Source organism: Lynx rufus, unplaced genomic scaffold (assembly GCF_022079265.1).
Source record: "Lynx rufus isolate CCGP_SWC_20201006 ecotype Redwood Valley unplaced genomic scaffold, mLynRuf1.p SCAF_12, whole genome shotgun sequence".
Taxonomy (NCBI): Eukaryota; Metazoa; Chordata; class Mammalia; order Carnivora; family Felidae; genus Lynx; species Lynx rufus.
In genome coordinates this window covers 62,613,830-62,626,348 of record NW_025814826.1, presented here as the reverse complement: position 1 = coordinate 62,626,348, position 12,519 = coordinate 62,613,830, and positions in this window count along the sequence as shown.

Here is a 12,519-nt window from a genome sequence, read left to right as displayed (position 1 = left end):
TCTGAAACACATGGTTAGAATGACACACGTTCTCTCAATTAATCCAAACTTCTGTCCTTCATTGCTCAATGAGATAACACACAAAAAATTCTAGAAGAGTAGCAAGGACATTGATGTTAGCCAGTTCCCATTACGATTGCGAGTTGGTCAAAACAGAAATGAATGGAATCTGCAAGATCCCTGCTTTGGATGTCTCTCCCTAAAGAGGTAAGGAGAGAGAGGACTAAATGTCCGTGTACTTCTCGTCGGTGATGCACAGCCATACAAAAGGGAAGACACATTCATAAATCACTTATGATTACGTTTCTAATAAAGGATGTGAACTTCAAAAAAATGGTTTTTATAAAGCCCCCATGTTTTTCAATATACCTGAGCGAATCTGGTTCTTGAGAATGAGAAGTGATTGAGGATGATGATGGGGGTGGGGGACGTTGGTCAATAGATAGAGATATGATGCAGACATGGATGTGGATGTGGATATAGGTGTACCTATCATAATGATTGATATTCTTGTAGGATTGTTTCATTTTTATTTTTTTAAGTTTATTTATTTCCTTAGAGACAGCATGCGAGCAGGGGAGGGGCAAAGAGGGGGAGAGAGAGAATCCTAAGCAGGCTCCATGCTGCCAATGCAGAACCTGATGCAGGGCTCGAACTCAGGAAACATGAGATCATGACCTGAGCTGAGACCAAGAGTCAGACACTTACCCAACTGAGCCACCAGGTGAGCCTGTAATTGTTGTTGTTGTTGTTGTTGCTGTTGTTGTTGTTGTTTTTACAGAGGTATAAAGTTATGTTTCTCTTCTAGTATCATCATTATCCAAAAAAGAAATATCATTCTACTAATGCCTTCAATCTCACCAGCAGTACGTGTTTTTTTTATGTATTTGAAAGTACATTTCATGCACAGAAAGAAGATTGAAAGGTTAATTTGGCCTTAGAAATTTAATTTTAACGCATTAAATTATACAATTGAAATTCTGTTCTTGTGCTTTCTAATTTCAAATCATCTTATTTTCTATTTATAAATCCAGAAAATATTAACAAAACTTTTAAGTCAACCTTTACAGCTTAAATGAAAGGCCATTAGATGTTTTCAACTTTATTTATAAATCTAATGTGTTCTTTTTATTTTAAGTACTTCCATTCTCCAATAAGCTAAGCTTCCCAAGCACTTAACCAACTTCCATAAACCTAATAAGTCAAAATTATAAGATGTTCTAACACTTCTCACAGATGTGGTAAAATTTTCTCAGACTATTCAACTTAGAATGACAAGCAAAATCAAATTTTCAATTCCACATTTTAAATTGGAATCAATTTAATCTGTTAGATACTCTGCAATGTCAAATTATACTTTAATATGCCAAATGCTCCTAAGTTATAAGTGATTAAAATGTCAAACAAGCTCAGGTTATTTCCAAACTTAACACGAAAATATTAACACCATGAGTTATAATTTGCTTCCTCAAGTTCAGAACTAAGTCTGTCATTTCCTATGGTTAAACTACTCACTCATGCTCAATTCATTCGTGCAACCTTCAACACCTACTATGTGCCAGGCACCATTTAAGATGCTGCATCTAAAAGAGTGGAAAAAAGAGATTGATGTCGTTAAGTCATGAAACATAAATGCAAGGGGAGTACCAAGGCAGACAGAATAACAAGAAACAATTAATTAAATCACATGATATTTCAGAAGATTGCCATGGAGAATGAATATTGGATAGGGAGTTCCTGAGTTACTAGGTGGAAGTCTAAACAGCATTATCAGGGAAAAGACTCCTGGAAAAGGTAACAGCTGGGAAGACGCCTAGGGGAAATGAAGAGATTTGCCTTGTGGAATCTGCGGGAGCATTCCAGGCACAGGAAAGAGCAAATGCGAAGACTCTGAGAAGGGAATGCGGCTGGCGGCTGGCATGTTATAGAGGAGCAGCCAAAGGCCAGAGTGGCTGGAGCAGGGGGAAGCAAGAGAAAAGAAGGAAGGCATAGGTCAGACAGGGAAAGGGGTCCAGGCTCTGAGAGCCCTCCTGGTCATTTACTCTGAATGAGAAGGAAACTCAGTGCAGCACTCTGTGAATAGGAGAGTCATGATGTGCTGTGATGTCATGGAACATTTAACAGGATGACTCTAGCTGCTGTACTGAGAAGAGATGTGTGTGGGGGGCAGCAGGGGGTGGGGCACAAGGGCAAATGAAAGGAGACAGAGGAGGCCCATAGCAATACTCCAGGTGAATGGCAATGGCGATTTTGACCAGGGCGGAAGTGAGAGGTGGTGGGAGGGGGCCAGATTCTAGCTAGATTAGGAAGGAGACCCAAAGAATTTGCTGATAGATTAGAGATGAAAGTGAAGCATGACCTCGAGATAATTTGGCTTGAGCTACTGGCAGGATGAGATGGGGGGAGCCCACAGGAGAAGGGAAACGTGGACATTCATGTGTGGGTTAAGTTCGGGAATTGTGTTAAACATCGCGTGGAGATGCCAAGTTAGATCTGTAAGCCTGGACAAAACACTTCTGTATGAAGCGATGGGACTGCCTATTTACCAAGTGAAATGAAATTACATATTAAGCAACAAGTCCTGTGGAACAGGAGACATGAATCTTCAGATAGTAGGAGTGATTTTTTCCTCACGCTGTTCTTGCGAGGAATATAGAAAAGATCTCTAAGGCCATGTCCTTCAAATGGAGTCTTTCAGTCCACATCCCGTGGATTCAACTTATATCTAAACTAATTATTGTCAATGTTTTTTTGCGTGTATGTTTTTAAAACCATTTAATAAGACACGATTTATCTCTTTATTGCCCGATGTGATTCTGAAATCTTTTTCACATTCTCCCCTCTGACAGAGCTACCATTCTCATGGATATTTAAGTGGATTTGTTTGGATCTTATTTCTACCTCATTGAACTCTCTGGAGTTAAGGTCCCACCTGTGAAAGTAGCCCAGCAAAAATCACTTTCCCAGAATTTCCTTTTGTTTGTTTTTGGGTGGCTTTTCGGGGGTGTTTGATTTTGGTGATAAGCTCAGTTCACTCTCAAGCTTTGAAGATGAAATATTGTGAGCCAGAGGTAATGCATTAAGATCAATCACACTTTCTTTTTTCTCGATAACAGTAAGAACATGTATCGTCTCTTAGAGCTCAGTTGCAAGTTACCCTACCACCTCCACGGTGATCCACATTCCTGAAAAGGAGTGGATCCAAGATCCACTCTTGGATCTTTCCAAGATCCAAGCAGTGTTGTGTAAATCTACTTGGGACAGCTTGTGTGTTTGACTTGCAACCACCTCCTCACCCGGGCCAAGTCCCCCCATGTGGTCATCCCTCTACAGGCTTAAGAAGTACTCAGTGATTTGGAGATAATGGGGGAGTTAACTGTTAACTACATCATGTTAACTGTTAATGGGGACGGGGCGGGGGGCTACTGGACACAGGTGAAATCTGAGCAAAGGGGGAAAGAGGAATTTTAAGCACAAGACTGCCATCTAGAATCACAATCAGACAGCATGAATTCCTCCAAGAAAGTCAAATTCATTGAGTGAACTGGCACTTGGTATCATTTACATAAGAAAGTAGAAATGGGTTCAACCAAGGTGCTGCTAAACCCAAATCTAGTAAAAAATGGCTGAATGACAAATTTTAGCACTGAAATGAGTACGTTTTCAGCCACCTGGAAAACTGGTTCCTGAGGCTTCCTAAATGAAAGGTTTTCTGCAGAATAATACATTATTATATCTGCAAGGGAACTTCAAATCCATTTTCTTTTAGTGGAAACAGGTCCAGGAAGGCTGGGTGACTTTTTCAACATCACATAGTATGTTAATGTCAGATCTTGATTAAAACTACATAAAACAAAAATATCCAGGATGGACGTTTATTAAATTCACATTTTGAATGAAGATTTAACTTTCTTCCTATTTTTTTTTCGTTTGTATCATACACCAATTGTAGTATGGTTCTTTAAAAGTCGCCGAAAATGAGATTTACCATTTCCCTCAATTACTCCATAAAATGCTTTATTTCCATTTGTTCATGATAATCTGGATGTAGTTCTACCTTTCAAGGATCGCATGACCTTAAGCCAATTTTGGACTTGGCTGTTGTTGCCACATCTTCAGTGTTCTCTAATTAACCAGATTGCTTTATTGTTATTTTTCTTAAGGCCTAATTTTTAAAAGCACTCTGTATGCAGCTCGATGCATTTCCCCATTAGGTAAGTCTGTCTTCTTATTGGCTGGCTTTACTATATTTGCTCTAATTTTTCTTTTCTCAAGTGAAAAGCTTAAAATGTTTACTTCTTTTAATGATGCACTATGTGTCTTAATGGATAAGTATTTTGTTTCATTTACATTCCCACATTTTTATTCTTAGTATAAATTTTTCTCTTTTTTTAAAAAATTTTTTTAATGTTTATTTAATTTTGAGAGAGAGAGAGGGAGAGAGGAAGTGGCAGAGAGAGACAGAGACACAGAATCTGAAGCAGGCTCCAGGCTCTGAGCTGTCCACACAGAGCGCAATGCACAGGGTTCAAACTCACAAGCGGTGAGATCATGACCTGAGTCAGAGTCGGGACACTTAACCAACTGAGCCACCCAGCTGCCCCAAAACTTCTCTAACTTACAGATAAATTAGGTATTCAACAAATAAGAAAAAGGCAAAGACTTTAGTAGTATACAAAATTCTCATGTCCTAATTTCTGCATAAGGAATTTCTTTTCATGTAGATACCTTGTTTGCCAATGGAGTATTCAATAACTATAAATCTAACATTTTCCAAAGTATTTCATTTCATTTTATTTTGGGAGGCATCTTTCTAGAACATTTTCCTATTCAAACATACAATAACCTGATGTAAGAAATATCATTCATATAACCAGGAAGTTCAAGCACCACACACTAAGGGGCAGCAGTAAATGCTAAACATATTTCTCAGTTCTTCTTCCTCCAAAATGTTCCCTAGTTCTGTATGTGGAACAGTGGTCATATCTACCTCAAGTGTTTTTTCAGAAGGCTGTAATTATCATCAAGAATCAACAGAGAAAGCCTTTTTAGTGGATATCATTTAACTATTAAAAGCCAATTGCTTGATAAGACGTTTTTTTTTCATTTTAAACATTTGTACATATTCCAGAGATATATCAAGCAGTTCTGAGGATTTTCAACAAACTAGACTGTTCTAATCTTCTCATGATAGCTCAGTATTACCATCGTGCGTGGGAATCATCACGTCATTCCGTCTACCCCATGTATCCCTTGTGCTTCCTGTCATTTGAGCTCTACAGGAAGATCAGCTGAATTTCCATCCTATACCTTGTGTGAGTTTCAGTGTTGTAGCTGAAATTTATGCAGATTTGGAGTTTCCTCTTTCTGCTGGATTGTCATTCTGTGTGATTGTCTTCTTTTTACTCCTCTTCATTCTTCTACTACAGATTGCAAAATAATGCCCAGAATTGAGTTTGAGCACAAGAGCTGTAAAGGACTGGATTCTCAGCATAAGAAAGTTGGTGCTTTTGCACTGGCTTATGTGTAACAGACAAAGGTCTTTGAGTCATTCCCACCACATTAATACTTACTAGAGCAGAGGAAAGTTCTTTCATTTTTTATCTTTCCTGTGGTAGCAGGTGGTAAGATTCATGGATTCTAGCATCTTCCAGTTCAACAAAGAAAACCTTATAGATTACCAGCTTATTTTATTCCATTTTCTTTTCCTATATAAGGAGCATGTTTCTGTGCTGTACCAATTTCCAGATTTTGTGATGTAGAATTTAGTTTGGGGCAGACTAGATATTTTATTTGAATTACGTTATTTGTACACATTCATATGTTTTGTCTTTCTTTCCCATGACTACCGACACCCCCTGGTTTTCTTTTTCATTTTTCTATTTCTTCGTGCCTAGAACAGTGTCCAGCATATGGTAGGTGTTTAACAATGAATAAGTATATGTTTCAACTTTACTTAAATGAGCAATTACATTAATGTTGTTTCCTAAACATAAACAAGGAGAACAACAATTTGCCCAGAAAAAGAAAACAAGATAGCAAAAAGACCTATTATTTATTTTGTGCCCTTAAATTTCAGACACTGTGATAAACATATTATAGTTATCTATAATGTGTAATTGAATTCTCATAACTACCCAGTAGATAAATCATATTTAGAAACGAGAAAACATTAATTTAGTTTGTTAGGTAAGTACTCCAAAGTTTTATAAATTATAAATGGCAGAGTAGAGTCAGAATACAAAATCATTTTTCTTGACGTGTGAAGGTTTTTCATCCTAGGTTTCTCATTTGATCAACATAACAACCCTATAATAGCACACATCAGTTTGCTAAAACAGAAATTGAGACCAGGCCAGGAAAAATAACCTCTCCAGAGTTATGTAGTAGGCATGTAATTGAACACTGACTCCTAATAAAGATCTTTCATGGCAAAGCTAGAGTCCTGTTTCTCAGACCTTGCTAAGCCATCAGCACAAGCAACATCTGGTACCTTATTGGATATGCCAAGTCTGAGTCCTCACTCTAGGTGTTCTAGAATTTTCCTGGTAATTTGTCTTCCAAGAACCTCTTTTGAGAGTGAGATACCTGAATAATGTGGATCGAATGGAAGATGACAAACAACTGTAGGGGCCAAAGCCAGGCTACCCAAGAATGTTCCACTTTGGCATACTGGTTGTTCTGAATTAAAAGTTACTTACGTGGGGTGCCTGAGTGGTTCAGTTGGTTAAGTGTCCAACTTCGGCTCAGGTCAGATCTTGTGATTTGTAGGTTTGAGCCTCACATTGGGCTCTGTGCTGACAGTGTGGAGCTGGTTTGAGATTCTCTCTCTCTCTGTCTCTGTCTCTCTCTCTCAAAATAAATAAATAAACTAAAAAAATTTTTCTTTAAAGTTACTTAAGAAATGAAACAGCCAGTGCAACAAAACAACACTCTGACCCCACTTTGTCTCCAGAAAGGAGGAAATAAATCTACCATGTGAAAGGTAACCTCTCTATACCTGGAGGTAAACAGACATCCTTATCACCAGACATAGAGAATCCAGAGCCAAGAAATCTGTGTAAACAGTCTTTGTACTTTGACTTTTAATACTCCAGCCCAAATTCTTTTGAGAATTCCTTACTACTTTGGGGCTCCTGGGTGCTCAATTGGTTAAGTGCCCAACTCTTGATTTCAGCTCAGGTCATGATCCCAGCTAAGTGTGGAGCCTGCTTAAGATTCTCTCCCTCTCTCTCTCTCTCTCTCTCCCCACTCTCTCTCTCTCTCCCTGTAAAATAAATAAAAATAAAATAAAATAAAAAATAATTCCTTACTACTTGAAGCTCCCAAACAATTGAATTGTCCTGACAATTCCTCATAGGTTTGCTATTTCTTTGTCTAAAAAGTATAAACTGCCTACCTTGGTCATTTCTTTGGGTCTCAATTTCATTATTGGGCCTCTGTGTGTCTTTTTCTCCTGTTAATCTGCCTCATGTAAATTTAATTATTAGACCAGCTAGAAGAACCTTAAAGTATACAGAAAAATTCCCCCCCAACCTTCCCAACATAGATCACATATGACAAGAATCACCAAGTAACAGACTTGTCCTAAACCTGTTTTCTACAATCAGTTGTGCTAATTCCTTAGAACTTTACTAGTCTAAACCTAAGAGGCCCAATGAAGAGATTCAACACATCAAAATATAAGGTTGGAAAATTTTGGCATACAGTTTCAGGACAAGACACAATTTATCACAGGAATTCTAATTTCCTTCGTTTCTTCTCCACCTAAATTGAGATAAAAGGCTGATGGACGGTGCCATTGGCACTCTATTAGTGGATGCTAATAAAAGTCTTGCTTTGGACAAAAGAAAGCTGCTGAAGAAGGCATAACACAATAGCACCTCGCAGATGGCTCCTGGAATAAGCAAGGTGGCATGGAAAGGGCTTGGTGATTAAGACAGAACACTGTGGAGCTTTTTGCAGCTGAGTCTCTTCTGTTCCTCATGTAGACACAGTATGAAAGTAATTATTCATATGTAAATTGTGATTTTCTCCCATTTAAAAAAAATGGTCTTATTCATTATAAACACAAACTCTAACAAATAAATCCAACTGAACATTATTCTGTAGATTCTCTCTTAAACTTTCTCTTTTTTTGTCTTTTATTTTTATTTTTTTTGTTTTGTTTTCTTTTCTGTTTTTAATGGCACTCTCCTTTTAGATGTGACTTCACAAATAAAAAAGCATGTAACATCTGGAACTGCTTAAAATCAATTTCTTTTCTCCTTTATTTTTCTGTTCTATAACTAAAAATGGACCTTCCAATTTACATCATGCTTTTTTTCCTTCCTTTCCTTTATAAAATAAATAAATAAATGCCATCTGGCCTAACAGCTCAGTTGCCAATTATCAGCCTGAGGCAATCCAAAACTGCCAGATAGTCAACGCAGAAAATATGGTTTCAAGAAGAAATGCTAACAGAGCCCTAGCTGTAGAATGGCTTGGCACACGGCCAAATTACCACCCCATGCAAATGCCATCTTATCTCCTAGGGACTTGCAAAAAATCCTTGCAATCTGCATTATGGTGTATTAGCACCTTGACTTATCTTAATGAAGATGTCTTAAAGACTCAACTGTTTCATAGCTAATGAAACATATTGACATCTCAGAAAATCAGATCAGCACTCTTCCACTGGAGCTGTAGAGTTTGGAAGTAACTGAATTTTCAACTTGTTCGTTTTCATGGGATCCTGGTGTCTTTTTGGCTACGGCCAGTAAGGAACAGCAGCTTTTCTTGTTGTACCTGGCTCAACCAAATTCTACTGGGTCCATATATAGTAGTGACTCACATATAGTCAGTCTCAAAAGGAAGTAATCACTTGACCTACTTGACTGTAATGCTGGCTGTTTATTTAAATTATAAAAATGGAAGGTTTAGAGTCACCTTGTTCCCCTCTCTCCCGTACATCCAAGTCCTAACAAGTACTGGAAATTTTACCCCCAGTCCTGACCTACTCCTTTCCATCTTCACTGCCACTAAACGGATCCAAGCGGTTAACATTCTTTACCTGATTTCCATTCAAAATCTTCTTTGCGGTCTTTTATACTGTTCACCCTCCATAGGCAGTGTGGGCTTCTGAAAGAATAATCATACCATATTACTACTTTGGAAGACTACTTCGACTGTACTTAAGGCTAAAATCCAAAATCCATAAAGATAGGCTAACATTTTTCTATGAACTGATCTTACCTCTCTTAGACCATCTTGATCATGTCACTATTTCTCTACACAAACTAATAGGTTGTATCTATACGAGCAAACATCAGGGGCACCTGGGTGGCTCAGTCGGGTAAGCGTCTGGCTCTCGATTTCAACTCAGGTCTTGATCTCATGGTTCCGTGGGTTCGGGCCCTACATCGGGCTCTGCACTGACAGTGCAGAGCCTGCTTGAGATTCTCTCTCTTTCCCTCTCTCTGCTCCTCCCCCTCTTGTGCTCTCTCTCTGAAAATAAATAAATAAACTTAAAAAAAAAATAAAAGAGCAAACACCATGACTACTTTGTTGAAAAATCTTGACTCAGCACCTAGCAGTGGATGGCATATAGTAATAGTGACTCAACAAATATTCTTTGAATTAATTCAGATTGAATTTTAGTTCTTACTATTTTTGTAATGTTAGACAGACATTCTACTAATGTTAGCCTAAATTTTATTATCTGTGAGACAACTAATTACTTCATTTTGTTGGGAGGAGTAAAGGACAATATGTTGTAAATCTCAGTTGGTTCTACAAAATAAAATGTGTTACATAAATTAATATTAGAGAAATATTTTAATGGTGCCTCTTTCACTTACTACCCTTATGATTTTAGACAAAGTCCCTAAACTTTTCAGGCCTCTTTTCCTGATTTGTAGAGTGGAACAATAGTATATTCTGAAGGCACTTGCTTGGGAAAATCAGATGAGGAAAGTATCAGTAAAGAACATAGATGAATATACATTAAATTCATTTATTGAACTAACCATTGATTAGTTAGTTCATACTATGGTTGATTCATTATCATAAAAATAAATAAAAAATATGAGTTCCTTATTTCACTAGTTTCAGATAATCTCACCCTCACAAGAAATTTCTCCAGCGGCGCTCTTTGTTGTGTTCCCTACTCTGGTTCCATGATGTGTGCGTAACTACACGTAAGAAGCCTAGACTGACATGGTGTAGAAAACTTCTTCAGGAGCCAAGATTTGTATTTTTCCAAGAAATCCCTTTTGTTACTTCACACACACACTCCCATCATTTTCTCTTTCTCTGTATCCCATCCCTCACCCACCACTTGCACTCTCTAGCCAGTACAAACCTTGGCTCTCAACCTGCCTTTAATCTGTCTGTTAGGGGCTTGTCATCTCAGCTTTACCTTCCCTCCAAGATATCCCTTCAAATTAGGTCTTCCAACTTCATTTACATAACCCATTTTCCTCATCCACATTCGCTGTTGTTGGTGTACTCTATCTTCCCTCTACCCTAACAGGTATCACACACGTATGCTGTTTTCCTTTTGAGGATAAAGAAACCATCTACCTTGTTCATCCAGCCCCGTACCTGCTGTGTGATTCCTAAATAAGTGTGTGTGAGAAGCATAAAACCACAAGTTTGAGGTGTTCTAACCTCACATCCCAAAACACTTACGTGGGATATTCTAGTTCTATCTGAGCCAGTCTTTGTCACACCTGAGAAGAGATATATTTCAATGGCTACCAGACAAAACTTTTTACATGGAAAGGTTAGTATTGTATCTGCTTTTCTTGTAACTTAAAAAGGGGGGAGATAGGACTTGGGTAACTTCTCAGGGCATCATTTCTTCATATGAGTAGTAGAGACAATAGTAGACACCAGGTAAAATTGTGTGGATTGAAACACTTATATACTACTTATCAGAGGAGTGTCCATTAATTTCCCTCTTCATATCTCTTCTTATATGAGAATGTGAAGATAATTCCGTATAAAAATTACAAAATACACTTAAAACATTTTAAGTGGACCCATTTTTTTTAAAATTTTTTTTTAACGTTTATTTATTTTTGAGACAGAGAGAGACAGAGAATGAACAGGGGAGGGGCAGAGAGAGAGGGAGACACAGAATCTGAAACAGGCTCCAGGCTCTGAGTGGTCAGCACAGAGCCCGACGCGGGGCTCGAACTCACAGACCATGAGATCATGACCTGAGCCGAAGTCGGACGCTTAACCGACCAAGCTACCCAGGCGCCCCTAAGTGGACCGATTTTAATCCACATGTCCATTCTATTACAGAATGAGGTTGGAGCTGAAATGCTTGTTCCTTGAAATGCTGAAGCTTTCCATGATATGCTGTGCATTTAGGTAGAAATGAAGGATGGGAGAATGTCCTTCCTGCCAGTCACAGAGAATTGCTTTGAGCCATCAGGCATAAGTCCCAATTATCCTCCTTACTATCTTACTCTGCATAGATAAAAATGTTGTGATTGCTCATGAAATTAAATAGCATCCTTTTCAGTCTGTTGACATTGATTGGCTTGATGACTTAAAATAATTTAAAGGATAAAATGGAAATAAGAGAGAACTGAAAGACATCCCAGGCAGTGGTTTTCATAGCCAGGAGTGGTATTTTCATACTCCAGGTGTTTAGATGAGCATCTTGAACACAATAAAGCAGGAAAGAGAGTTATAATTATAGTTTAAAGACTAGTATTATGTTTGTTATTTTGTTATCATAAATATTACTTTTTATTTTTTGTGTGTGTGTGGTTCACAACTAACCAAAACCTAAATTATTTGTTTCTACGGGCAATAATCTTTCTATCCATTATTTACTGGGACATTGTTGACTTCTTGAATATATTTCCTTCCTTGAGACAACTATATAAAACACAGAATCATCTCATTCATTAAGATGTAACTGGAGAGAACATCCACTAGAATTGTGGAAATTTTGAATGAAAAAATAGGTAATGCATTATTTGCCTCAAAGTTTCCATGTATATTGCAACTTAAAATAACAAACTGTTATTACTTGAATACATTTCATGAACCTTCTTAACTGATGAAAAGAACATGAAATCAGTAACTCATTTATTCAAAACATTTTTACGTATCTACTATGTGCCAAACACAGATTCAATATGCAGAGATAAATAAGTCATTTTATTAGCAATAATCATAAAGTTTACTCCATAAAATAGATAATAGTAAAATGTGATAATTTCTGTGATAGAAGTATTGTGTAAGAACACTGAAATGTCCTCAACATAATAGAGGAGCCCAAAGGTCTTGGGTGAGTGGGGGATTGAGGAAGAGGAGATTTTAAAAAGAAGAAAGTGGGGCGCCTGAGTGGCTCAGTCGGTTAAGCGTCCAACTTCGGCTCAGGTCATGATCTCGCGGTCCGTGAGTTCGAGCCCTGCGTCGGGCTCTGTGCTGACAGCTCAGAGCCTGGAGCCTGTTTCAGATTCTGTGTCTCCCTCTCTCTGGCCCTCCCCCATTCATGCTCTGTCTCTCTCTGTC